Source organism: Leuresthes tenuis, unplaced genomic scaffold (assembly GCF_036924035.1).
Source record: "Leuresthes tenuis unplaced genomic scaffold, fLeuTen1.0.hap1 SCAF_1, whole genome shotgun sequence".
Taxonomy (NCBI): domain Eukaryota; kingdom Metazoa; phylum Chordata; class Actinopteri; order Atheriniformes; family Atherinopsidae; genus Leuresthes; species Leuresthes tenuis.
The window spans coordinates 7,674,681-7,702,391 of NW_027325355.1; the positions used below are offsets into that span (position 1 = coordinate 7,674,681).

The 27,711-nt window shown below is 42.9% G+C and overlaps 1 protein-coding gene and 1 non-coding gene across 2 annotated transcripts in view; one reads left to right on the forward strand and one right to left on the reverse strand.

Annotated features, from left to right (window-relative positions):
- LOC140291582 (NLR family CARD domain-containing protein 3-like) overlaps positions 1–27,711 on the reverse strand; it is a 531,700-nt gene that overhangs the window by 277,743 nt on the left and 226,246 nt on the right. The window lies entirely within an intron of this gene.
- On the forward strand, positions 26,821–26,892 carry trnaq-uug (transfer RNA glutamine (anticodon UUG)). The gene has a single exon. It is a non-coding gene; the product is annotated as a tRNA-Gln (tRNA).

Here is a 27,711-nt window from a genome sequence, read left to right on the forward strand (position 1 = left end):
TATTGACATTAAAGACTGAACATGTTTCAACAATCGATAATTACCTGAGGTCGGGTCGCCTAGGCAACAGGTCCACGAGTGAAGACAAAGAGTCTGCTTTGAATTTCTCATGTCTGTGCATTATTAACTGCTCACTGCTATAGAATATTAAACATGAAGCCATTTTAAAAGATACAGCACAGTCCACAACAGAGTACAAACATACAACAGATTGCTGTATGTGTGTATTGAACATCATGTGTGATTACAATGAAAACCTGTTCATCTGCACCTGTATTTGATCCGTTACAGCTTTAACGTTTCACAGAAATATTCCTTCTCTGTTCATGATGTCACATGTGTCTGCGTGCTGTCTGTGTTCCTGAGAGGAAGTCACACACCACAGAAACCAAGAGAAACAGCTTTAACACTCTGCTATATAGTATATCCAAGTAGTGTTTATAAAAGATGTAAAGTAATATTAAGGAACAACTTGTGCTTGTAAATGTATGATCTCGGTCATTCTGGGGACTAAACTCTATGGGGTCCATCATTTAATCTATTAAAATATTTCTTCAAGCCACCTTCTGTGCATGAGCAGCAAACTTTAAAGACACAGCAAGTGTCTATATATGCTATGATGACTTTGAATTGATTGTTTCTCAACCTCTTTTTAGTTGATGAAAGTAGACTTTAAATATAATATGAGACTTTATGCAGTAACTCCAGTACAGACATGTTGACCGATCTGTTTGAGGGAAGTTACTTAATATCACTAAAGTTTCCTGAACTTATCAGGAAAAGAACAGTTTTCTTGGTATTATTTTGATAGAATACTTTTTATAAATGTTTTAACTTCTCAGAATTCAGACAGATGAAGTCATTGTGAGCTGAGCACTGCTGGAAACTGTTAGAACAGATTGACTTAGATGAGATGCCATCTAAGCTATTAAGTTAATATGAAGTTCAATGGGACAGCAGCTTCCTCTTTGGTTTTTGTAGAGAAGCAAAAGAGCTTACAGCACCTGTTGTTCCCAGGCAGTCTCCCATCTAAGTGACCAGGCTCAATCCTGGTTAGCTTCTGAGCTCAGATGAGGTCAGGTGTGTTCAGGGCAGTACGGCCATAAGCGATAGAAGTGATCGTAAACAAGGTTTTTATAGATGCAGAAACAACATATATTATTGAATTAAGCTTCCTCGGTCTCTCTGTGTGACGCTGAACACAAAACTACACACAGGAAACAGAAGAGGTTGACAGACACTAAGTTATCTGAGAGTCTCATTTTCAGCTGAAGAGAACCAACACGAGAGAGAAGAACATGTGCAGGATCAGCATCAGCCTCTCAAATAACCTCTGATTTAAAATAGAGGAAACATGGTTCCAGCACCTATATAATCCATATTTGTCACAATGACTGTTGCTTACAGCCACACCTCCCTGAACACACCTGATTTTGGAAGCCAAGCAGGGTCCAGCCTGGTCCTCTGGGCAGTCAGAACCACCCAGAGCTGAACCCGCTCAACACTGTGGAGATGACAGTGGACTTTCATAGGAAACCCCTCACTCTTCCCTTCTCACCATCCTCAACAATACAGAGAATTGAGAAGGTGAGAGAATAAAATTTGTGTTTGTTTTCCAGAAGAATTCAGACAGATGAAGTCTGTGAGCTGAGCACTGCTGGAAACTGTTAGAACAGACTGACTTAAATGAGGTGCCATGAATACAGCAGCTGGTATTCACAGGTGGTCTCTACGGTGGCCCTGAAGTGTCAAAGAATACAAAAGCAATACAACAAGCCCCAAAGCAATTGGGCAGTTTTCAGGTTTTAATGGATAAAGAGAGGGAAATTAGGAAAAGTTTGAGAAGGAAGTGAGACACTGATGCTGGATCATGTTTATTAACTGTGCTGTTATCACTGTTTTATCAGTGAGATGAGTGTTAGTTTCTCAACTTTACACAGCAAATTACCATCATGTGTAAGCTAAAAGTCCTTTCCCCTTTGTATTTTACCAGATGATGTTTTGTCCATTTTGTGGAATAAATCTTCAGCCTGTCCTGTCACACTGTGGCTCATGCTGCAGAAATCTTCAACAGGAAGGTATATTTTGATCATCTTCTTAAAGATTATGGATGTCTTCATTGTACTGTGAATTATCACTGAGATTACCACCCAGGTATGGCTGAAACTCAAAACATGCTAACTATGTTAAATGCAACAGATGAAGAATATTACATTCAGAAAAACAGAGAGGCACCCTCAAAATAAAATGTCAAATTCCACTACTTAGGGAGGCATTTTTCAAGGTTTCCAACTCTACTGCGTTTAGTCACTGGGATGAACACTAAATGTATGAGAACCTAAGTGAATCATTAACAATATTCAGTTTCTTACTTTGTTAATCAATAATTGTTTAAAACTTGACACCAAAGAGTATAAATGCAGTGGATCTACTTTTTCTCATGTGGTGTTTTCATATATTCATCCATCAGGTCCTGAAGCAGCCGTGGTGGATGAACTTATCCACAAGTATTTCACTGAGGACCCTGCCTCTGAAATCATGCTGGACTTACTGGCAGCCAAGCACAACATTTCAGTGAGTGTCAGCACTTTCAAAAGAAGACAAAATGCAGACCTGACCGAGAGGACGAACTACGCTCCAGTTGCTGCTGTGCAGGCAGCTTTTTCTGAGGAACCTCAGGGATCAGGCAGCTTTTAGGTTACAGAGCGATGTGGCAGCCTCTGAAACAAAAGTACTCTTTTACAGTCAGAAGATGTGATGTGATGAACAGAAGAAGAGAACCTGACACATCTGGAATAGAGTATTGTTCAGTGTGGCATGTTGGTGGGAACGACAAACTGAAACCTTTTGGAATTGCCTGAAGTGGCCGTATCGATGGCTTCTCAACAAAAATGATGTGGCTCACATGTGGAAAGTCCAACAATGATCCTGGTGTCGGTGCTCATAATGACATTGAGTGTGTCGCTGAGCTTTGAGTTTTTCCAATGCGCCGCCGCACAGACTGTGGCAGAAAATGGACTGATGGCAGCACTTCATCGTTCCTTAAGATCAGCGCACAGAGATGCATTTGCAGGAGCCAGAAGTCACATGTATGGCACTTCAGCATCTGAGCAGTGAACTGAAAGCTGGAGGTCCTGCTTTGGCAAACAAAGGTTTTTATCTCGTATTCATTCTTCACTGATTATCTACTTCACATCACACTTTTGGATTTACTGTAGATGACTGTGCTGATGAAGGCAATGCTCGCTTTTACTTGGTGTTTTTTTTTATGTTGAATCAATTCAGTTCCTGCTTAAGATTTTAAATGTCTTCTACATAATAAACTACCTAAAACACAACAGGCAGCAATTCAGCTGTATTTTACAGGAGGAAGGTGATATATTTCCTTAGAATAAAATGTGTGTTTGCGTACTCACACACAGTTTTGGATGGATCTGTTTGGTGACTTGAGGGAGAAGCATCTGTTCAAAAGCAGCTACGAACACACAAGGCTGCTGCGGTACAGCCGTCTGGGAGCGCGACAGAAAGAACTGAACGAACACAAGCACCACTGGAACGCTCACGTTATCCGTGCTGTTCGGCAGTCTAACTGAACATCTGGATGAGCAGAGGTGATGTATCATTTGTCTCACAGGTGAACACTGCAAACCATGTTAAAGCAAAAACAACAGGGCGACCTTTTATTACATCTACATGAAGCATTCACAGGAAAATCATGGTTACATGAGTTTAACCTGAGGTTGGACCGAGGCTGTAAAAGCTCAGAAAACAGTATATGGACCAGAGAGCTTTTTTTAAATTATATATATATATAAAGAAAATAGTTTCTTCCTTGAAGCTGTCACTTTAAAATCAATCATTATATGTGAGAATTTACACTCAAGCTTCAGTCAGCATCACTTTAGTTCTAATTATTATTTGATGGTGTATTTGAGCTTTTATCATGTCGTCTTGTAGTGTCTCTGCATACGAGTCTTGTTGACTAAATCTGGCCAATCACTGGCAGGGAACGCCAACAACATTTAAACTTTGAGAGAAAACAAAGTAAATCTGGTTGTTTTTCTGTATTTTCTTCCCAGATTCAATGGGATGAACTGTGGATTCTCAGCATCTTCACAGACCCTGAGCAGCACCACCAGTTACTGTTGGGGACGATGACCTGCATCCCTTTGAAGAACCACAGAGACAAAGTGGTCTGACACCATCTCTTCAGTGGCAGTCTGCTGTAGAGAACTACATCACTCTGAACAACATGGCTGAACTTTATCTTCAGTTCACATTTAGACAAATAAACTGGGATGGCAAAACATTTTATTCTTATGCATTACCCTCCGGCACAGAGGAACACCGGCACCTTGTAGATTTTAAAAAGAGAAGACAGAACAGAGGTTTAAACAGGAGTTTAAAGCTGAGTGTTTAACATCTCCAACCTGAACAAAACCTTTTTCTTTTGGGACATTTCAGGTGTTCATAGTTCAGTGTGTTTAAAAGTGGGAATTCTTCATTCCAAAGTTCATGTTGGCTTTAAAGCTGTTGTAGTTATCGGAGACAGGCGGCTTTAATGTGTCGGCACATGTATTTGCCATGGGGTAGTTTGAACTGGTGAGGAGCTGAAGGGATGCTCCAGGATCCGTGCCAGCAGGAGGTTTGCCTGCTACACCTGTGGCAAGCATGAAGATCTCCTCCAGGGTCACTGAAGAGTCTCCTTCTAAAAGTAGAAAGCATTTGGACTAATTTACTGAAAATGTCAATCTAAAACAAGACTTGGGATGATATTTTATGTTGATAAAGATTAAACTGACTAACCTTCGCAGTCAGAAGGCAGTCTGCCCACAAACTTCTTGTTTTCCTCTTGTTACTTCAGGCAGGACTAAGCTGGGGTTGGAATAAGTTTTCCGTGTCTGTGGCAGATAACTTTTCACTTGAGTGACAGAACAGGGGTCAGGACTGTAGGATACTGCTGCAGTGCTGTGACAAACTGCAAGCTGCCAAGTCCATCTTTGAAGCTATAATGCAATAATACAGAGGATTTTAACTAACAGTCAGTCACATGTTTAACTCTGTCTGGGCAAGAGCAATAAAATAAACTACCTTTCAAATGCTGTGTAGTTCTTATCAATTAAATACCACCGAAGGTAATCATTGATAACTGAATGCTTTTCCTCCATTGACCCAACACGTTTAAAACACCCTGCAGTCTGCAGCATGGTGCTGCTGTGTACGATCAGGTCCTGCAGGCTCTCCAATGACGAAGCATTCTCAATCTAAAAATGGGACCTCTGCAATTCTAAATAGACATGGTATCAGAAAGCTGGCAAGACACTGAACCCCACGTTGCCTCCCAGTGTATCACTGGGGTATGAATGTGTGTATGTATGGTTAGAAAAGCACGTAGTTAAGTTTCTTAAGACGTGCTGTATGAGTGTGTGTGAGTGGGGTGAATGTGGCATGTAGTGAAGCGTTTTGAGTGGTCAGTTAGACTAGAAAAGCGCTATACAAGTACAAGTCCATTTACCATTTACCATGACACAAAGTTTGAAGTGGACCAAATTGCTGGCTTTCCCAACCTTTCACCTTTGCCAAAGTGGAACATTTTCAGTGGTGTTTTATTCTTTTGGAAGTGTGATTGCCTCTGCTTCTCTTTTAAACTCCCAGAGTTGTGTAATGACTCCACTGCACATCTTACTGTGCTTCCTGATTCACAGTGTAATCAGATTTCATTAAGAGAGTCAGTGGATCAATGATAATCTTGTTGTTCAGAGATCATGTATTCAGATGAATGTGTAGTTATACTGTGAAGTCCAATTTAAAATGTCTTTTAAACACTGCCTTCAGTTGTCTTATCAGGACTCAATAATCTGATGTCCTTGCCACATGAACTGATTCAAGGCTGAATCCACAAGAAGGGCAAAACATTATCCTACGTAATAAAACAAATAAAGTATTATTAAGCAGTTGGCCAGAACAGTTAACCTTTAAAAGAGATGTGTATTTAATGGGCTAAAGCTGTTAAACATGATCTAGCATCAGTGTTTCACTTACTTCTCACATTTCTCCCAAAAATAAGACAAGACTATGATTAACTGTGACTGTGACAAGACTATGAATAAATAACTTTGATAACAAGATAACAAGACTGTGGCTATGAGGCATGAACATGAACAAACATGACTTGAACATAACCTGAAAACAAGACTATTAAAACATAAACTGTGACATGAACATGAACTGTGACATGGTTCCTCTATTTTACCACAGAATTGGCTTGAAAGGCTGATGTTGATCCCTACCATGTTTCCATGGAGCATGGAGGTGCTGGGGTGACGCATGCACGTCCAACCTCACCTGCACACGTGACCAATCATGTCACTGATAGACCCCTATTTTGGGGATATTCGTTTGACGTTTGCAGATTTCCATTTATGGAAGGTTCTGTGAGTTCTTTTTCCCATATATGGTAAAAACCGGGGCAACAGTGACGGTGTCTACTGGTCATGTGATCATATTTCGAACGTAGAAATCATATAAATAGGGCCAGTAGGACCACTGAAAGTTTAATCCTACACGTTCCCTCGAGGAGCCGTGAAGGGTCGCCTCTCTATCAGACTCCTTCCAGGGTCTCTGCAGTGGGCTTTGCCCCTCCTGCAGTGATACAGGTGGTAGTTATGGAGTCTGATAGACTGCCCTGGCCTGGTGCGTGCTGGGTGGGACATCGGCCGGCTCTTCGGTCCAGGACCGACGCCGAAGCCTCCCTGGGCGGCTTCCGTCGGTCCTGGATCGAGGCGGCTGGCCGGTGTCTCGCTCTTCTCCTCTGGGTGAAGTGGCCGGTAGGATGCCCTGACAGATGGGGAAGACATTAAGCCACCACCTGGAGTCCAGAGCTTACAGCTTTGGGACTCCATTTTTTTAATCTTACAACAGCCTCGAGGCTCGGGGTGCATTAACTTTGAGCAGGTGTTCCTCCTGGGCTCCACAAAAATCTCTACAGTACAGCAACTTACATCACTGATGTGATGTCCAATGTTCATACAAGCAGACACATCTGTGCTTTTGCTGGCATCTGTAGCGCCCCTTTGAATGCCTTTGAACTCATGTGTTAACCAACTGACTTTGTGTCAAGTGAGACCGACACTGCTTCAAAATTCTTTAAGAACATATCAACACTTTCCTTTAACACCTTTTTATCAATTCATACTTGGATTTAGGCAAAAACATCACCTGGTCAGAGTCACAAAACAAAGGTAGTATAGCCTAAAACGCATGTTTAAATAACGCGACTCTCCCCCGCACGGACGCCATTTTGTTGGTTGCCACGGTTACACATAAACAAACAAGTTCACTTCAAACATTGTCACTTTCCGGTTGGTTTTAGAAAATAGCTTCACTTGGTTAAATCATTAGTTATACAAAAAACTATTATTATAAAACAAGCGTGGTTAAGAATAAAAAAATAATAAGTAGTTATGTCATGGCTAGCATTTTTCTTTTATTCTAACAACCACTAGATGTCGCACATTTTTTAACCTCAGTATGAGCTGCATCTGTGTCTCTGCCTGTCATGAACACCCCATGGACACATTATGTGAAGAGGCAAAATATCTTCAAAGCGACACTTGGTTATATTAATCCAGTCGTACCAATATCTTTCACTTGTATCCCCCTTTCTTTGATTTAAAATGACTAACCTTAATAATAAAGTGTAACAGACAGTATTGTATTGTATTCTCATGTCAAATGTCCTGCTGGAAAAGTGCATTCTGGGAGGAGTAATAAAACGGGGGCGGCAGGTTCTGAAAGTTAAACTCAGTATCCAGTCTCCATTAACGTTTTTATTTTAAAGTGTTAAGTTGAATGAACCCAGCAAGCTCGGTTACTTTGGTGGCAGAGGTGATGTTTTTATATGTTTAGACTTTTGCCGGTCCATGGAAGTTAGCTTGCTGTGTGAGTTAGCGCGAGGCTAAGTTAGCATCACGCGGCGTGGAGACATGACCCTGTCAAGTTCAGTTGGTCTCTGTTTGGTGGATCTACCCGCTCCTTTTGCTGGTGACGGAAGCCAGAGTTTCCTTGGCTGGAGGGACGGGAGATGGCGGCGACAACTACGGTGAGCTCGCGAGGATTCCTCCAACCTGTTTGAGCAAGTCTGCGTTTTTGCTGGTCGTGGAGGCATTTCCCGACTATGGAGATGTGGCACAAAGAGAGGAGAAGTTTCGACGCTTCTTCGCTGGTCTGGGTCCTGCTCTGAAAGCTAAGTTCCTTGAACATTGTGCCACTAATCCGGCGGCCGAGGCAGTTGCGCCTGTGGTGGAAGGAGGTGCCAAGCCAGGTCGTCCCAGATGACTTCTGGTGCTATTCATCAGATTCAGGAGGAGGTGTCGTCAAGGAGATTTCCAGGGGCAGGAGTCCCAGCCCAGGGTGAAGAATGGAGTCACAGTTTCAAAAGTTAAACTCTTACCTACTCAATGACTTCAGTACTTGTAAACCCAAACAAAATGTTCTTGTGAAGAATAGATTGCCTGCTGTGGAGTTAAGCTTCCATCTACTGGATATTTGCTGAATCTGCAACTGTAGGCCAAGCCGGTCAGTTTCAGGGCAAAGCTCCTGCAACACCAGCTCAACATCAGTCAATGCCATCGGTTCATGTTATCCTTTCTGCTGATTCCTCGATTGCAGATAACAAGCCGAGTATTGGCTGATACCGATGTTAGGACGATATATCTGTGCATCCCTCCATGAATCCATGAAGCTGAAAATGTGTTTCTGAATGAAAGAGGCAGGTATGTGCAGAGTGAACTTTCTGCTCAACACTGAGTGTTTCTCAGACAGAAAGACACTTTCTATAAAGATACAGAGGAATTAATTGAGCAGAGTGCAGGATGCAGAGGTTCTTCAGTGAATGTGGTGCTGAAGGTGTGGAGGTGGATCAGTGTGTCAGAGGAGTTTATCTTCATGGGATCATGCAGGAGGAGAAGACCTTGTCATCAGTGAGTTAAACTGCAGTTTAACTCTGCTGTGAACAGCCTGAACAACACTGCTGCAGCTGTAGTTTGTTCAGTGAGTTAAGGGCTCGTAGCTGTGAACCAGTTGATGATTTTAGCTCAGAAAGGCAGTTCATACAGGTCAGTGGATCCACTGCTGGGAAAGACTGCCAGACCTGTTAGGCCCAAGTGCATTGTGGGAATGTTTGGCAGCGAGCTCTGTCCATGAGATCTACATGAAATCACGTCTGTCTTAGTGTGGAATTCTAACCTGAGCGACCCTAAGACTCCCCGGGTGGAGTTCCTGGGGTTTAGGTCGGACATGTTGTTCTGACTGAGTGACGCAGAGCTGGATGCCGTCTTTGCAGAAATCCAACTAAGTCCCCCAAACACAGGACACAGAATGATGAAATCATTCCTTCATGCCAGGGGACTGCTGCTGCAAAGTGAGTCTGATATGAAGTGGATCCTTATGTGAAAGTCCTCTGTAAGCTGCATCAGTGCAGTCTCTCTGCTTTGTGTCAAAGAAGCTGTGAATGAACCTTCTTCAGATTTAGATCTGATGCATTAGATCTTCTTTTTCTTTGTCCTTCACGCTGGAATAGATGCTTCAGCCGTTTAACTGTTCATCTGTCTGCTGCAACAAACAATGGAGCATCTCCAGTGCTGGAGAGCTTCCTTGGTGCCATCAACACGTCTGGTTTGCCATCACCTGTGCGCTCTGACAGGCTGCTGAGAATACTGAGGTCGCCCATTTCATGGTGGAACAGCGAGGAGAGAACCCAGACTCACACGTTACTGGAAGGAGTTTCCATAACCAACGGTGAGGTTTCCATGGCGATGTATTATGAGAAAAGCTCTGCAGGAGAGCACATAACGAGTGTTATTATTCCCCAACGTTCATCCTGCTGTTCCTCTGCAGGACTCTCACTGGCCTCATTCACAAACTCTGCTTTGTCCTCCATTACTGACAGAAAACACTGAACAAAGCATGAATGACATCTGTCATCTGCTTCAGAGCCTGTTGTTTTTTCATATTTCCTAAATGTAAAGTATATTTGAGGGGGAAAGACCTTCAGACATGTTTTCCTTCTTCTTATTTCTTGTGTTGGAACTGTTTGTCTTTGCAGCAGCATCAAACCTTTTCAGACTTACTTTTTCAGGCGAGTGCTCCACCAAGACCAGATTAGGCTGGACACACATTTCTAAAGCCATCACTGAACTTATGAGCATCAGTTTCCTCATTGTAGAGTCATAACATCCAGCAGCTAGAAGTTCTAATTCAGAGCAGAAACATCTTCTCTTCCTGCTTGGAATGTTTCTCTGAATCATGTCTCTTGTTCTTCCAGGATAGAACGCTGATGGACAGATGTTTCCATTCCAGTCCTTGACCCATTCCATACTCTGTTTCTCAGCCTGGAGAGAGAAGGGCTTTTGACCCCTGATGATGAGTCATCTCTTTGCTCTCCACTGGGCTTTTCTGCCTCAGCTGCAGAGGCAACTTGCCTTCTTCATGGATGCTTGGAAGCATCACGGCCTGAGAGCAGCAGGCAGCCAGTCTCCCCACCAGCTTTGGACATCATTCAGACACCTTCAGGATCCTGATCAGGTGTGTTAAAACAGCTGAGTGCATCATATCAGGAGCCATTATTTAAATGATACATTTAAAAGGCCTAAAATGATTTGGCTAGATTACATAACTTAATGTTTATACTGAGGAGAACTGATTTCATAGCTTCAGTTTAAAACTGCAACTGAAAATGTTTCAGTGAAACATCTGAAGATGCCAAAGCTTTTGTTTAAGTCTCCAGAAAGCCTACAAAATATTGAATAAGCTTAAAACTGTGATGGTGTTTTATTTGTGTTCAGGTGGAGGCAGACTGTGGGACTGACTGGGATGGAGCACACGGCTCTGATGACCTCGGAGGTGAAACGGACCGAGTTGAAGGAGCCCAAGTGCAGCTTGAAGGACACCTGAGCGAGAACATGGCCAGGTCACCTGACCCCGATGTTCCCTTCATGGATGCACTCCACATCTATGCAGCCGCACCACAGCAGCTGATGCAGCCACAGCAGAACTGGACGAGTTCACCAACGTTCACACACTGCTGGATGGAAAAGTGCACCAAACACTTCATGTTGAATCGTCTTTATTCACCAAACTTTAACATTTGTAACTAAAACTTCAGATTGAAATGTTTGTTCTCAGTTCTCCTGAACTGTTACCAACCTCACACACTTCCAGTTAATGAGGTAAAGCCTTAACATGGCTCACTGCTCCACAGCCTTCAATGAGCAGCATGAAACAGAGGAACAGACTAACTGCTACAACTTTGAAATGTTCAACTTAGAGACGCTCAGTTTCTCACATTATTCACATCAGATCATTCCAAAGCCAAAGTCTGTACTTCTAACAGACGCTTGGAGCTTTTCTCTGAATGTCTGCTAGCTTTGGCTCTTCAGAGGCAGTTTCAGCAGGTCCTGCAGGCTGAGGCTACAGGCGTGGTCATTTCAGGAGGAACTCCTGCATACAGGTGCTGGGGAGGTATACTCCAACCTGTCCACAGCTTCAGGAGTTGGTGCAGTTCCTGAGAGGAGCCCACAGAGACACAGTCAGAAGTATTTAAAGCTGCCAATAAGATGCTGAACAGCAGAACTTTCTCAAGTTTACCCAAAGATCAAAGAATCTCTGCTTCACCTGTAAAAAGAAACTGGTCTTTCTGCGGTAAAATAAAACAATGTTTCCATCATGTTACCGGGTAGATTTTCCACCACCAGGTTTCAGAAATATGGAGTCAGTGTGAAGAATCAGCAGCAGCTTTAGGAGATGAACATTGTTCAGGTCTGTTTCTCTGAGAGAACATTTACAATCTGAGCATTTTCAGTGTGGTCTCTCAGAAAGCCTGAGCTGCACGTCTCCTCCAGGCTGCTGTGCTCATCCTCACTATCTGGCATCGGCCTCATGATCCTTTTCAGGATGGTCTGAGAAGTAAAAACAGCCTCAGAGGCTGTAAACTGAAAGGGTTTATTAACAGAACAGAGCAGCACTTTTATAAAAGCACATTTTATTGGATAGAACATTGGAGGCTTGTAATCTCTGAATGATAGAACTGCAACATGTTCCACTTAAAGCCTTATTCCACTTTTATCAGTACAATCCCAATAAAAGCCCTGCTGGTACTGATGGAAGCAGTCAGCATGTTCAGGTGAGCAGCCTGTGAGTCCACAGCTGGCTGTGCAGATGTTGGAAAAGGACAGCAGCTGGGGCAGGACGCTCTTTGATCATGTTGGGAACCCCGCTGTCTTTCAGCCCCTGACGTAGCTGCTTTATTTGTGTTGGTCTCCGTTCGATGACCTACAGAAAGGATCAGAGAGTTTGCAAAGCATCATTTAGATGCAGCTGTTGGTGGAAAAAAGAGACGATTGGATCAGTTTGTTCTGCAGTTAATATACATTCAAATCTTTCTCCACATGTACTTCATTTCATTTTGATTTATTCAGACCGCATGCTGCAGGATTTTCTCTGTTGTCATCATTAATGGGAGGAAGAGCCCAGCTGAAGGCCAGGCTGTTCAGCTCACATCGCTCCGGTGGAGGCGGCTCCCTCTGACTATCAAGCTCCAGTTAACAGCGTGAGGCAGCGTTCCATCACTGATGCGCTCCATGCTTTCTGTGGTAGATCCAAAGTCAACATGTCTGCATGATAGCACCAGAATAATCAGTTCAAGTTCATTTCAAGAAGTTGCGTCATGACAAAATACAACGATGACTTGAAGGAACACTCGCTGCAGACGCCACATCAGCAACATCTGGATCAGGGCAGTCAGAAAGCTCAAATACAGCAGACTCCTGGTTACTTCCAACGATAAGCTGCAACATGGATGGGCTCAGTCCAGCGAAGCGAGGAGCTCCATGAATAAAGGAATGTCCTGTGGCCCGTCCAGCTGCTCTGAAAACATCTGCATCTATCAGGCTCTGCAGGTGGGTGGGACCTTGTGATGGTCTGCCCCACCGAACAGAAGAGTTCTGCCAGTGTTCTCTGAGAGGGAAAGAACAAGATAGAATTAAAAGCTGATTTCAGCTGAGACAGCAGCATCATCCTGACAGATTTAACTTTTTAATCGCAGCTGTTTCCAGGAAATATCTACCTCTAATTCTGCTTTCTGTGGTGTCAGAAGAACAGATTTGTTTGAGTCCAAATACCAGATATGAGACCATTTTCAGCTCAAGAATATTTACTTGTGAGAAATAACTAAAAATCTGTCCAAGAGCTTCCACCATGGACCAATGTGCCTTCTGCTGTCATCAGTTTGGAGAAAAAAACAAAAAGTGTGCTTGTCTGGAGTAAATGTCCAGTCACACGTGTTCTCTCTGTTTCACAGACTGTCCTTTGCCATTTGTCTTGTGTTCTCAGAGTGAAACACGAGGTTCAGAGTGGTAGAGAATGTAAAGCTTGTCCTGGCCCGGTGTCAGAGTTACCAGCAAAGCAGACGTGTTCCAGCACAGATCAGCGGTCACAAAAGGTTCTTTTTGCACACCAAACCAGTTCTCTTCATAAGGTTTGTCAGGCCCGTTAGACGCAGAAGCAGTGCAGCGTGAATCTAAAGGTGATAAAATCTGAGTCTACTGGAGAAACAATGCTGCAAACGCTTTGCATCAGATCTGTTATCACTGGTGTGTCCTCAGGTTTCCACTGATACACACGAGGGCTGCTGAGCTTCAAACGAACACCAGTAAATGTGTCCTGGTGGAGGTCGGTGACGTTCACCACCTGCAGAACATCTGGTGCAGAGGTTAGACAAATCTGCACATCAGATCTCTGCAGAGCAAACCGATCGGACACAGTTCAGACAGTAAAAAGCACGCTTCACCGAGTGTCCCTGCAGGGTAACACACCGGAGAGGAATGGGTCACTTCTCCTTCATTGTGTGAGCTGTGTGTCTGATATCAGCAGCAATTTACTTCCCTGCAGTGAGAGAAAGTGTTTTTCATGCTTTAGGGTGGTCCAGATGTGCAGCATGTGACAGTCCAAAGACGAGGCAAAGAGCCTCAGGCAGGTTCTGCAGACCATCCATCACCATACCTCCCTCAGCAATGATGCCAGTCGACACCGGGTGAAGGTGCAGCTGGTTTGGAGTGAGCTGCACATCTTCACGGGCAACAGCCAGCAGCCCGACAGATACCTGTGCCCAGGTCTCAGTGTCACAATCCTGTGATGAAAGCCAACAAAAACATGACGTTACAGCAGGGAAACGTTGGAAACTGTCACCATGTCATCTGTCCTGCCCACACTGCCTTCCAGCCTTGTGCATTAAAGGAATACTCGGAGGATCTGGGAGTTAACCCTTTCTCCATCATTTTCACAGTGAGACAACATGATCAGTCTCTTTCTGTTCCTGTACACCCAGCAGCTGCCTTTCAGCTCCTAATATCACAGCTCAGCTCAGCTCAGCTCAGCTCAGCTCAGCTCAAACAATCGCAGTGGATACAAGTCAGTGGCATAATCTGTAAACGTGAACATGATCTGCGCTAAGCTAAAGTGTGATGCTAACAGCTGGAAGCCAGCCGCTGGACTACATCAGTCTAGAAAACATTTAAGATTCTTTTGAGGCATTTCTGCTTTATTTGATAGTGACAGTAGAGGCAGAAAAAGCAGGGGAGAGAGGAGGAAACAAGCAGCAAAGTGCTGCTTTAAGTTAAATTAAGCTGTCGATAAAGCAGCATTCAAAAGCTACAGCACAAAGATGTCTGTGACAGTCTGTAGGAAACACGTGTCGCTGCATTATCTGACAGAGCAGCAAACAAGTTACTGACTGGAGAAACAATCCACAGCTGTGACAGAGAGCAGCAACAGAAGCTCTACAGGGGTTGTAGGCTGTACTTCTATCACATCGGATGTACTGTAGATTTCTCGGGACGATCCATCTGAGTTCAGCTGAGGCGAGTTGGACCCACGAGGGATGTTCCTGACCAACAATTTGCTCGACGATTAGTCTAAAACTTAAATTTAGACAAAGTAAAAATATGTCTGAAGATTTAGTCGAGGCCTCAGGACACAGATGCAGGGTTGAGTTCAAAGTCAAGACTGTTTATTTATATAAACAACAGGTTGATGATCTGCTGACAGAGCAAAGAAAGGGGCTGTGAAACTCCTGAGCACTCTCCTCAATAACTATGGAGGAGGAGAGTGCAGCTGTGAAAATGATCAAACCAAAAGCCTCTCCACTCCAGGAGGAAAACAAAGAGCTATTAAAGATAAGAAACTCGCAGCTCTCCTAACGAGACGGACTTAAACAAAAGAAGCTCTCTCAAAAACAGAGGCACTATGAAACCTTAACAGTTATCTATCAGCACACCTATAACGGCGGCGCAAAGATCCTCCAAGAGCAAAACACAAAATCACTCCACCAACGGAGGGCTATGAAACTAAAACAATTAACCAACGCAAAAGCTCCGCTAACAGAGATGATTAAAAGATTACAACAAAGATCACTCCAAAAAGAACAGAGGAACAAAACCAGGCTATGAAACTGAGCGTAATAAAACTAAAGCTACGGATAAAGAATAAATTACAACAAAGGATACGCTCGACTGCAGGCTGAAGGAAGCTGTGGCTGTGGAACAAAGAGGCGAGGGTGAGGCTCATGGTGGAAACAACACACTGGCACAAGACAAGGGAGACACAGACTATTAGAGCACAAGAGGAGCCAAGGAGAACAGCTGGAAACACTTTGGAATCAGGGAAGACAATCAGACGCAGACACAGGAGGAAGGGCAAGGTACCTGAAAGGAGAGGGACGTTAGTGATTTCAAAATAAAACAGGAAATGACGAGACAAGACAAGAATCAAAACTTAAATCGTCACAGATTTCTTTTTAAAAAAAATCAGAGGTTTAAAAATACTTTTGACAGTAAAATTGCACATTGGAAAACAACTTAGACCCCAAAAAGTGACCAAAGTCCGACTGTGTTTGAAGTACTTGAGGGAACTGAAAAAATGACATTAACAATTAACTATCATGGCACAAGAAGCTCTGACAATGAAGACATTTTCTTAAAGTCCATGTGTGTGAAATGTTGGGATAATCTGTGTTTATATTTGAGTCACCTTCAAATGAAGAGAAGTTACAACATGAACAAGGGAACCCAGAGAAGGATGCAAGATTTGGATAGCAAGCATTTCCCAGCTGGTTGGCTATTGTCATGCTTCCTGAGTCAAACAAATTCCCAACATCTGACACTGAAACACATGTTTGGTCCTGCAGTAAACCTGGAGATTAAGAGGGGTTTCCCCTTTTTTATCCTTTCAAAATAAAGAATGAGCAGATTTCTCACTCATTTTGGTCACAGGCCCATTATACGTGACTTACAGTTTATCATAGAGGGAGAAGGACAAGGAGAGGAGCCGTTCATCCCTGCACTCTGTGGGGCTACAGACCGGTGCGCAGCCGCAGCTTCTCTGCAGACTCAGACTGAGTCAAATGAACACGGAGCAAACGACTCCCCTGCTCCATGGAAATTTAACTATGGCTGCAGCCCTGACGTTTAATGTACTCATAAACAACTGTTGCTTTCATTCGCGTGACATATTTTTCCTTCACCCACACTGTATTCAAAATAACAAAAAAAAAAAAAAAAACTTCACCATTTCTCCAAGGAAAGACAGCGCCAGTGCATTATGAAGCTCATTTATCCTCCTCTCTGCGTCAGACACATTCATGCTGCGTTCACTGAAAAAACGTTATTTCCACGTTGCAAATTTGAAAGTCCGGCCAAAATGCCATCCTGTCAACTTGGTGAAAACGGAAAACTCGTGCTACAACATTTCAAATGTGGGACTTTCAAAGTAATTAGGCTTTGGAACTGTAAAAAGGTTTTAAGAAAATCACAGGACTATGGTGGGAAACCGCCCAAACTCGCTTTAACCATGGCCCGAACAGGCTAACGTTAGGCCTGTTTGGTAGCTCGCTAACGCTAACGCCAATAAATGCTTATTTATTGTTATCCAAAATAAAGGACAAGAAGGCGCAAAAGTGGAGTGAGCAGGCTCCCCTCAGTGACCCGGCCTGTGTGCTGGACTGGTGCGTTGCTGAGCGGGAGAGATGAATATTGCTACTGCGCATGTTTTTCACCAAGTAACTGTCACTTCATAAATAACAATCATAAGTGCGTATTGTTAATAGCCGAGTAAAGTTAACTAGTGTATGTATGTCAGGACAGCTATTGGATTTGACAGAGAATGAGATGAAAAAAAGTGATCACAGATGCATTTTCTGGCGCATTTTTTTTTTTTTTTTAAGGGAGGTGTTTGTTGGCCACCAACCTGGACTTCATGACCCGAACATATCGGGGGAAACACAGACTAATCCCTGAGGGAGGTCGGTATGTATTCGCCAGAAACAGTAGCCCTAATCACTTCATACTACTTAGGCAACGCGACCGGTATTTCTAGTAGTCTCACCCGCTCTGGTTCACAGTGATGGTGTTGCGGTCAATACCATCTCCATCGATACAAAGCAGATAACAGGGAGGTGAGAAAGTGCACAGGTGTTATTACAAAGTTATTACAAGTGCATAAAAAAGATCTGTACACCATTTTTTGGGTACATTTTCTCTCCCGTGAGTCTTTGTGGAATTCTTTAAAAGTCGCCTTCCAGTTGCCCCGGAAAGCAGGACACGTCACTGTTCTGAACTGACAAGTTAGAAAATGATAGAAAATCCATTGATTGTTCCTCTTTAAGTAATAGCGGAGAAAAGCGGCTCATCACAAAGTCCCATCAGAGAAATTGGTGTTAATGGCATGCTTTTTATCCACAAGGGTAGTTATTTCTAATCGTCAGAGAAGTATAGTTTAGGTTTTTAAAATTCTCTTTCAGGACTTCTTCAGTGAGAAATGACAATGGTTGTGGCAACATCAGCTGATGAAAAAGATTTGCAGCTGGTCTGAAGCTTTCAGAAATGTTCCACCCTGACCTCTTTCCGATCTGGGAAGCTAAGCAGGTGGTTAGTACCTGGTTGGTACTTGGACGGGAGACCTCCTGGGAATACCAGGTGCTGTAAGATTTTTCACTTTGCTATAAAAAACTTCACATCCACAATCAGTTCACTGGAAGATTATTGGAACAAATTCTTGACTGAAAGTGACAAATCTTTGATGATCATTAATCACACAAAGCGGAGCTTCTTCTTATGTTCCTATGCAGCTGAGCTCTCATCATGATGATGGTGATGTGTGTAGAAATCCTGCTCTTCAGCACATTTAATTTAACATCCAATAAGGTTTAAAGTTCCCATTTTCAGCTTTGATGCTGCTTCCACATCTCTTACTCTCTGTAATACATCTCCAGGTGTTATTTCATGATGAATACCAGATGCTATAAAACAGACTTGTGGGAGGGAAACAGATGTAAGTTGTACATTTAAGAAAAATGTTCATTAGCCAGCCAACGTTAGAGCGCCAGTGGAAGCTAATATGCTAACATTAAACTTCTTAACATTAGCGCTATAGCTAGCTAAGACACTAACGTTAGTTAATGCGCTAACATTCAACTTTTTGACGTGGAAGTGATGTGTTTGGCTTTATTCTTTATTTCCCTTCACTCCTACAGTTCTCTAAGTCAGGCAAGTCCAGCAGCTGACCTTATCTCCTGCAGATTAGCCGCTTGATTTGCTATTAGCTTCTGAAGCCATTTTATGTTAAACCAAACTAAAAGGGCGCCATAAGCTAACCTGAGGATATGGTGTGTGTTAGTTATCTCAAGTGTTTCCTTGCAAGCTAAATTAATATTCAATTGAAATGCTGTTTGCATTTTCTGGAAAATGATGTTACTTCCAGATGTGTTGGTTGATGATGAACTGTTCATCTCAAGCGTCTGAACAACTTAAATGTTTTTATTCTCAGATATTTGATACAGAGAAAACCAGAATATTGTGTCAGTCCCACCAAAATGAGACTTTTTGCAATGCATTTGAACAGGACTGTCTTTATCTCTTTCCCTCTCTCAGATAATGATGTGGATGGTGACACAGCCGACTGTGGCCTCACAGACAACACGGTTGGTCCTTTTTCAAGGATCTTTCAACAAGCAACTGAGATTCAGTCTGTTTTTGTCCCAGCAAAAAGAGTCTTTAGAGCACGAGCCTCCAGAGGAACGGCAGCAAAGTGCTTCTTCAGCATCGTTCAGGGAAATGTATGAATACACTTTCAGTTGTCCTCCTAAATCACAGCTTGTGTGAATGATCATTTTTTAAGTATTTATTGTTGCTTTGATATATAATCTCACCTAAAATGTCAAACTTAAAAAGTTAGAAGGAAGATATTTTGTAAACTCATGCTAAAGACGGCAAATACATCATTTACACACATGGACAAAATTGTTGGTACCCCTCAGTTAAAGAAGGAAAAACCCACAATTCTCACTGAAAGCACTTGAAACCTACAAAAGTAACAATAAATAAAAATTCATTGAAAATTAAATAATCAAAATCAGCCATTACTTTTGAAATGTTGATTAACATAATTATTAAAAAAAAAAAAACTAATGAAATAGGGCTGGACAAAAATGATGGTACCTCTATAAAAGATTGAAAACTATTTGACCAGAGTGACATGATTAACTCAGGTGTGTCCTTTAACTGACATCACAGGTGTTTCCAAACTCATAATCAGTCAGTCTGCCTATTTAAAGGGAGACAAGTAGTCACTCTGCTGTTTGGTGAAAAGGTGTGTACCACACTGAACATGGACAACAGAAAGCGGAGGAGAGAATTGTCCCAGGACATCCGAAAAAAAATTATAGACAAACATCTTAAAGGTGAGGCTATAAGACCATCTCTAAACAGCTTGAAGTTCCTGTGACAACAGTGGCTCATATTATTCAGAAGTTCAAGACCCACGAGGCAGTAGCCAACCTCCCTGGACGTGGCCGCAAGAGGAAAATTGATGACAGATTGAAGAGACAGATCGTTCCAATTGTATCCAAAGAGCCCAGGACCACCTCCAAAGAAATTAAAGGTGAACTCCAAGGCCAAGGTACATCAGTGTCAGATCGCACCATTCGTCGTTGTTTGAGCCAAAGCGGACTTCATGGGAGACGACCAAGGAGGAAACCACTGCTGAAAAAAATCATGTTGACAAGCCACAAAGCTTCTGGGAGAATGTCCTTTGGACAGATGAGAGCAAACTGGAGCTTTTTGGTAAGGCACATCAACTCTATGTTCATAGACTCAAAAACCAAGCATACGAAGAAAAGAACACTGTCCCTACGGTGAAACATGGAGGAGGCTCAGCAATGTTTTGGGGCTGCTTTGCTGCATCTGGCACAGGGTGTCTTGAATGTGTGCAAGGTAAAATGAAATCTGACGACTATCAAGGCATTCTGGAGAGAAATGTGCTGCCTAGTGTCAGAAAGCTTGGTCTCAGTCGCAGGTCATGGGTCTTCCAACAGGACAACGATCCAAAACACACAGCCAAAAACACCCAAGAATGGCTGAGAGAAAAGCGTTGGACTATTCTAAAGTGGCCTTCCATGAGCCCAGATCTGAATCCCATTGAACATCTGTGGAAGGAGCTGAAACAGGCCATTTGGAGAAGACACCCATCAAACCTGAGACAACTGGAGCAGTTTGCTCATGAGGAGTGGGCCAAAATACCTGTTGACAGCTGCAGAACGCTCTTTGACAAATACAGAAATCGTTTAATTGCAGTGATTGCAACAGGTTGTGCAACAAAATATTAAGTTATGGGTACCATCACTTTTGTCCAGCCCTATTTCATTATTTTTTTTTTTTAATAATTATGTTAATCAACAATTCAAAAGTAATGGCTGATTTTGATTATTTAATTTAATTTTCAATAAATTTTCATTTATTGTTACTTTTGTAGGTTTCAAGTGCTTTCAGTGAGAATTGTGGGTTTTTCCTTCTTTAACTGAGGGGTACCAACAATTTTGTCCACGTGTGTATATAATAACAATAATGATAATAACATATAACAATATATCATCAAATCCAGATGATTTTCAAGGAACTTTTCCTTTTACATGTTTAGATACAATGTAATCATTATTCAGCCATGATGCTTTTACTCTAACACAGCTGAATTGAGTTATACCCGGTGGTGGTAGCCAGATTGTACAGGTACACATTACGACCCTTTCCAACACACTCATCGCCACAAGGACACTTCAGGGAACATCTCCAGACTCCTACAGGGCGCCACGCAAAGACACGGCTGTGGAAAAACAGGTGTGGTACAGGCAGAGCACCTCCGATGAAGCCTGGAGGTTCTGGAGCCATGAGATGTCAGCTGCTGGAATGCCATTTGGGTTTTCCCAAAGACGTACCCAGCCCTCTAACTCCACCTGTAACACGCACAACACGTACAAAGCAAAGTTGTTTTTATTATTTGCAACATGCAATGATACACATGGAGCACAGTTTAAAGAAGCGTCTCACACTTATGTTTGCATTCACTGTAAATGTTACTTACAGGTGAGTCACTTAGAGGTGGTTTCAGTGGATAATCCTGGCCTTGGGATGCGGACGGGGCTTCAGTTGGCTGTGCAGCAGATTCCGGCTGATTGGGCGGGATCCTGGATATGCGCTTCTTGTGTGGCAGCTTGGGTGGTGCGGTGGACTCAGGCAGCTTGGGTGGTGCGGTGGACTCAGGCAGCTTGGGTGGTGCGGTGGACTCTGGCTGCTTGAATGGTGCGGTGGACTCAGGCAGCTTGAATGGTGCGGTGGACTCAGGCAGCTTGGGTGGTGCGGTGGACTCAGGCAGCTTGGGTGGTGCGGTGGACTCAGGCAGCTTGGGTGGTGCGGTGGACTCTGGCTGCTTGAATGGTGCGGTGGACTCAGGCAGCTTGGGTGGTGCGGTGGACTCTGGCAGCTTGGGTGGTGCGGTGGACTCAGGCTGCTTGGGTGGTGCGGTGGACTCAGGCAGCTTGGGTGGTGCGGTGGACTCTGGCAGCTTGGGTGGTGCGGTGGACTCTGGCAGCTTGGGTGGTGCGGTGGACTCAGGCAGCTTGGGTGGTGCGGTGGACTCTGGCAGCTTGGGTGGTGCGGTGGACTCAGGCTGCTTGGGTGGTGCGGTGGACTCAGGCTGCTTGAATGGTGCGGTGGACTCTGGCAGCTTGGGTGGTGCGGTGGACTCAGGCAGCTTGGGTGGTGCGGTGGACTCAGGCTGCTTGAATGGTGCGGTGGACTCTGGCAGCTTGGGTGGTGCGGTGGACTCAGGCTGCTTGAATGGTGCGGTGGACTCAGGCTGCTTGGGTGGTGCGGTGGACTCAGGCAGCTTGAATGGTGCGGTGGACTCAGGCAGCTTGGGTGGTGCGGTGGACTCAGGCTGCTTGAATGGTGCGGTGGACTCTGGCAGCTTGGGTGGTGCGGTGGACTCTGGCAGCTTGGGTGGTGCGGTGGACTCTGGCAGCTTGGGTGGTGCGGATGACTCAGGCTGCTTGGGTGGTGCGGTGGACTCTGGCAGCTTGGGTGGTGCGATGGACTCAGGCAGCTTGGGCAGTGAAGAGGGGTGAAAAAGCCTTTGGGAAACACTGGAGTCTGGCAGCTTTACCTTGTCTCTGGACCCAGAATCTTGAGTCTTAGACTCCTGGGACTGGGTAGAGTCTAAAAATGTATCAAATTTTTTATCTTATATTATGACTTATTTACATAAAACCACTTCATATAAATTGACTGATGTGTCTTACTTACATTTCACAGACTCGTATGCAGCTACCATCTCAGCTTCATCACCGGGCCATAATGAAGGACTATACTTAGAGGTGCTTTCCTGCAGTTGCTGGACAATAAGTCAGTGTAACAATCAGAATGTATGATATACCATGTTTCACTTACCAAACACAAACAAGCTTACTTACAACCCTGAGTATTTTTTTATTTTCTGTGTAATTCTAACCTTTCTCTTTCTGAACACTTACTTTCTCCTTCTCATAAATATACTTTCTGAACCTCTTCATCGTCACACTTGTGATGTGGGTCACCGGTGTGTTCAACCACCTCCTCACTGAGCTGTAGGCCTTCTGTGCTCTGTCTCTCTCGCTGTCAGTGAACTGCTCTGGCTTCTTCTTTAATCTTCCATGCTGACTGTAGAGCTCCCACATCTCCTGAAAGCTGCTGTCCTCGAAGCCTTTCTGACCATAGATGCACCTGTCGATGTTTGCCTCAAGGACAATGGAGACTTGTGGGAAGCTCTCTGCATACTCAGCGAGGAAGTCTTTCACCCACTGGTTCACTGCCTCTCCTCTCTTTTGTGTGTTTGACTTCTCTGACTGTGCTTGTCAATTATGCTGGAATGATATATATTACCTTAATTCAAACAAGCATCATTTATATCATCAGACTGTGACAAACAGATTAGTAATTGAACCAAGAATGAAACAGATGTGTAAACATGCCACCAAATTTGTCTTAAATTTAAAATGCTTACTACTTCATGTAGCCCACATCGTTTGCCACAAGCCAGTGGAATGGTGCATTTTTGTATTGACCAAACGGCACTGGCAGCTTTCCCAGGCACTGCTGACGGGATGGAGCAGTGATAGCCTCCGCTTGAAGGAGCTTTTCTGCGTGGGCCAGGGCAGTGGCTTGGTTCAGCAGCTCCGGGGGAGGCGAAGGGAAGACCAGCCTTTTATCCCGATAAAGACGGGCCTCTTTGCTCGCCATCAGAATGGCCTGTTGCCGATTTTCAGGAGCATCTGGGTTGGCAATGCAGATTGTGGGGTTTGCCATCTAGATAGTTAAACAATGTTATTCTCCAAAGGGAAATTTATTGGAGCAGCAATTCCTATTAGCAGTAAAGTGGCATTACATCTTGGTATTAAATGTCTGTATGCCTATCGAGATAAGAACTTTATTAATCTATTAATTTATCAGCGCTATTGAGAGGTTGTATTGCACCAGATAATGAATGTAATTGTACAAGGTAGTAATAATAATGATAACACTGAATAGTGAAAATAATGAAAAGTGAATTAATATTGCACATACAGTTAAAATATTGCACATCGTACATTGCACATGATATTGAATGTCTATATATCTGTTATACACACACATGTATAGCTGATATGTGGGCTATATATAGATATATGTATATTCCTGTATAAATATATGGAGAGGGAGATGTGTATGCACACACGTGCGTACAAAAACATACATGCATACAAGCATACATACAATACATATATGTGTTTTGGTTGACCCATTTAACGCGATACAACGACTATAAACGGACTTTTCGGTAATATGAGTGTAAGAAAGAAAATGTTTATGTTTAAAAAGAGTCTTCAGTTAAAATTTACGACGACTTTTTACCGAGTGGGAGAAGCTTCTTATACTTACCTTTCAATGAAAAGATTATCACAGAAAAACACTACGGTTAACTCCGTCAAATTTGTAGCAAATTATCTTTCTGTTTTTAACTTCTTTAACAGATAAACTGTCAAAGTCATTGGCAAAAACAATGTCCAAATTTCGCTCGCACCGTCTCTTCGCTTTCTTTGACATGTGATTAGCTGCCTGGTGAGTCCGGCGAAGCTATTGGTAGTCTACGGTCAAAGGTCAGTGAGCCACCTGATTGGTCAGTGAACAGAGCGATTCAATTGGTTTTCTGTGGTAGCTTTGCACGACCGTGGAAATGTGTGAATCTCGACTGCATAATTTGTGGTAGTGGGGGACTGCGTTCGCACTGTCCCATGATCAACTTGTTCAAAGAAAAATATCAATCCTGAGAGTTTAATGTAGTAACAGTTACATGGAACAGTTTTTCACATCAGTTTACATCAAATCGATCTTGATTCTTAACTTTTTTCTCTCTCTCTCTCTCATATATATATATATATGTATATATATATTATGGCATGCCGTTCAGGAAATTAATCTTTGAATATATGGAATGAAACTTTGAATATATTGATTGAAACTCTGAATATATTGAATGAACCTTGAATATATTGAATGCAACTCTGAATATATTGAATGAAACTCTGAATATATTGAATGAACCTTGAATATATTGAATGAAACTCTGAATATATTGAATAAACCTTGAATATATGGAATGAAACTTTGAATATATTGAATTCAATTCAATTCAATTCAATTTTATTTATATAGCGCCAGATTACAACAATTGTCATCTCAAGGCACTTAAGTAATATAGTCCAATTCAAGCCAATTGGAATTCAATTCATTGTAATCATAATCCAATTAATTCATATAGAGCTAATTCAAAAAATTAATATCCTAGCTAAGGAAACCAACAGATTGCACCGAAATGTGTCTTCAGTCCAATCTCCCGTCCTGAGCGTGCCTGTGGCAACTGTGGAAAGGAACGACTCCCTTTTAACAGGAAGAAACCTCTGGCAGAACCAGACTCAGGAAGGGTGGCCATCCGCCTCGACCAGCTGGGGTTTGAGAAGACAGAAAAGAGGGAAAAGAGGGGGGAAAAACACCATAACGCCATTCAAAGGATATCTGTTGGAACAGGGAAACATAGGTTAATAACCACAATAATGTCACATGTACATAAAATCAATTTTGAAATTAAACAGGGGAAAAAAGAGAGCAAAGTGAGGAAAGGTGTGACAGATGAGGTCCCCCAGCAGTCTAAGCCTATAGCAGCTTAACTATGGGATGTTTCAGGATTACCTGAGCCATCCCTAACTATAAGCTTTATCGAAAAGAAAAGTTTTAAGCCTAATCTTAAAAGTGGAAAGGGTGTCTGCTTCCCGGACATTTACTGGCAGCTTATTCCACAAGAGAGGGGCCTGATAACTGAAGGCTCTACCTCCCATTCTACTTTTAGAAACTCTGGGAACAACAAGTAAACCTGCAGTTTGGGAGCGAAGTGCTCTGTTAGGAAAATATCTTACAATTAAATCTTTAAGATATGATGGAGCTCGGTCATTAAGAACTTTATATGTGAGAAGAAGAATCTTAAATTCTATTCTGAATTTAACAGGGAGCCAATGAAGAGAAGCTAAAACTGGAGAAACATGATCTCTCCTGTTAGTTCTCATCAGAACTCTGGCTGCAGCATTTTGGATCAGCTGGAGGCTTTTCAGAGAATATGTGGGACAGCCCAATAATAAGGAATTACAGTAGTCCAATCTTGAAGTAACAAATGCATGAACTAGTTTCTCTGCATCACCTTGAGACAGGATGTTCCTGATTTTTAGCAATATTACGAAGGTGAAAGAAGGCAGTCCTAGAAACCAGTTTTATATGTGCGTCAAATGATAAATTCTGGTCAAAAACAACTCCAAGGTTCCCCACTGTAGAACCAGAAGCCAAGGAAATACCATCCAGAGCAACTATATAACTAGACAATTTCTCCCTGAAGCGCTCAGGTCCAAAGAGAACAACCTCAGTTTTGAATGAATGAAACTCTGAATATATTGAATGAAACTTGACTGACGTCAGACTTCACGGAAGTGCCTGCAGCCATCTTGTCTAAGGTGTGGATACTGTGGCGAAAAGCGAATGACAATTTGTCAGTCCGCTCGTAATTTGCAGGATGAATATTAAAGTATGAGGACATCATTAACACACTGGCGAATGCATGTACGGGCCAAAATTCTCCCGATAACCCTGCCCGTTCTTCTAACGAAGAAGTCGTGGCAGACTTATATATCCTGAGCGTGCCTGAGGCGACTGTGGAAAGGAACGACTCCCATTTAACAGGAAGGAACCAGACTCAGGAAGGGTGGCCATCTGCCTCGACCAAGTGTTTTTTGTTTTTACCCCCAAAAAAACCCCACTTTGCTTTAAACCTTTATATTGTCAAGCATTTAGATGACTAAGAGCATAGTTTGCCTGTGGAAGGGGTTCCATGGTGTAAAGGTCAGCACTCTGGACTTTGAATCCAGTGATCCGAGTTCAAATCTCGGTGGAACCTTCAGTTGTGCGCTGTCATGGTTGTGTTCTGGAAAGAAGATGAGTGGATGAGGTTAGTCAGTTGTCAAGTCACACCAGAGTGTGTTATTGACCAATTCCAAAGAGAGGGCTTAAATTGGTTAATGTTGAAAAAGTGAAACATTCAGCTGAGAGGGTCTGTGCTATTTACCTTCTCACCTCTGTGTCACTAATTGAATCTATTTGATTTCTTCTTCCATATCAATTTGTAATGCATATATTTTTCCATGCTCTCCATTTGGAATTTGGACACAGAAGCCAAAGGAGAAGGAAACAGGAAAAACAATCCCATGGTATCAATCAGCGACAAGGAGAACTACTCAAAAGCCTGCACAATTAACCCGGTGCCCAACCATGGGCCAACCAATCATCCAATCAAGGAGCAGCAATTTCTGCCGGCCGGAATCTGAGCGTCAACTCCATGCGGTGCGCACAAGTTGGTACTGATTTAGGAAAAAGAGGATTGTACAATTTTACTCCTTGGTATGGATACTCTTTCAAAAAAGTCCAAAAAATAAAATATGTGGTTGACAAAACTGTGTGACTCAGTCCTTCAACACAAAAGGCAGGCAAAGGAAAATCAGCTGTCCTCTCCATCTAATCATGGGAGTATGGCCTGACTACGATCAGGGACCTGAGCAGCAAAGAATAGATAGACATGATAAATATTTATGTATATGTACACACTAGTCTCCAATACTACTATGATAAAAAGAGATCCAATGCACAGGTCCAAGTTGTACAGGAATGTGTTGTAGAAATTTGTTCTATATTTTTGTTGTAAATCCACAACAGGTTTCAT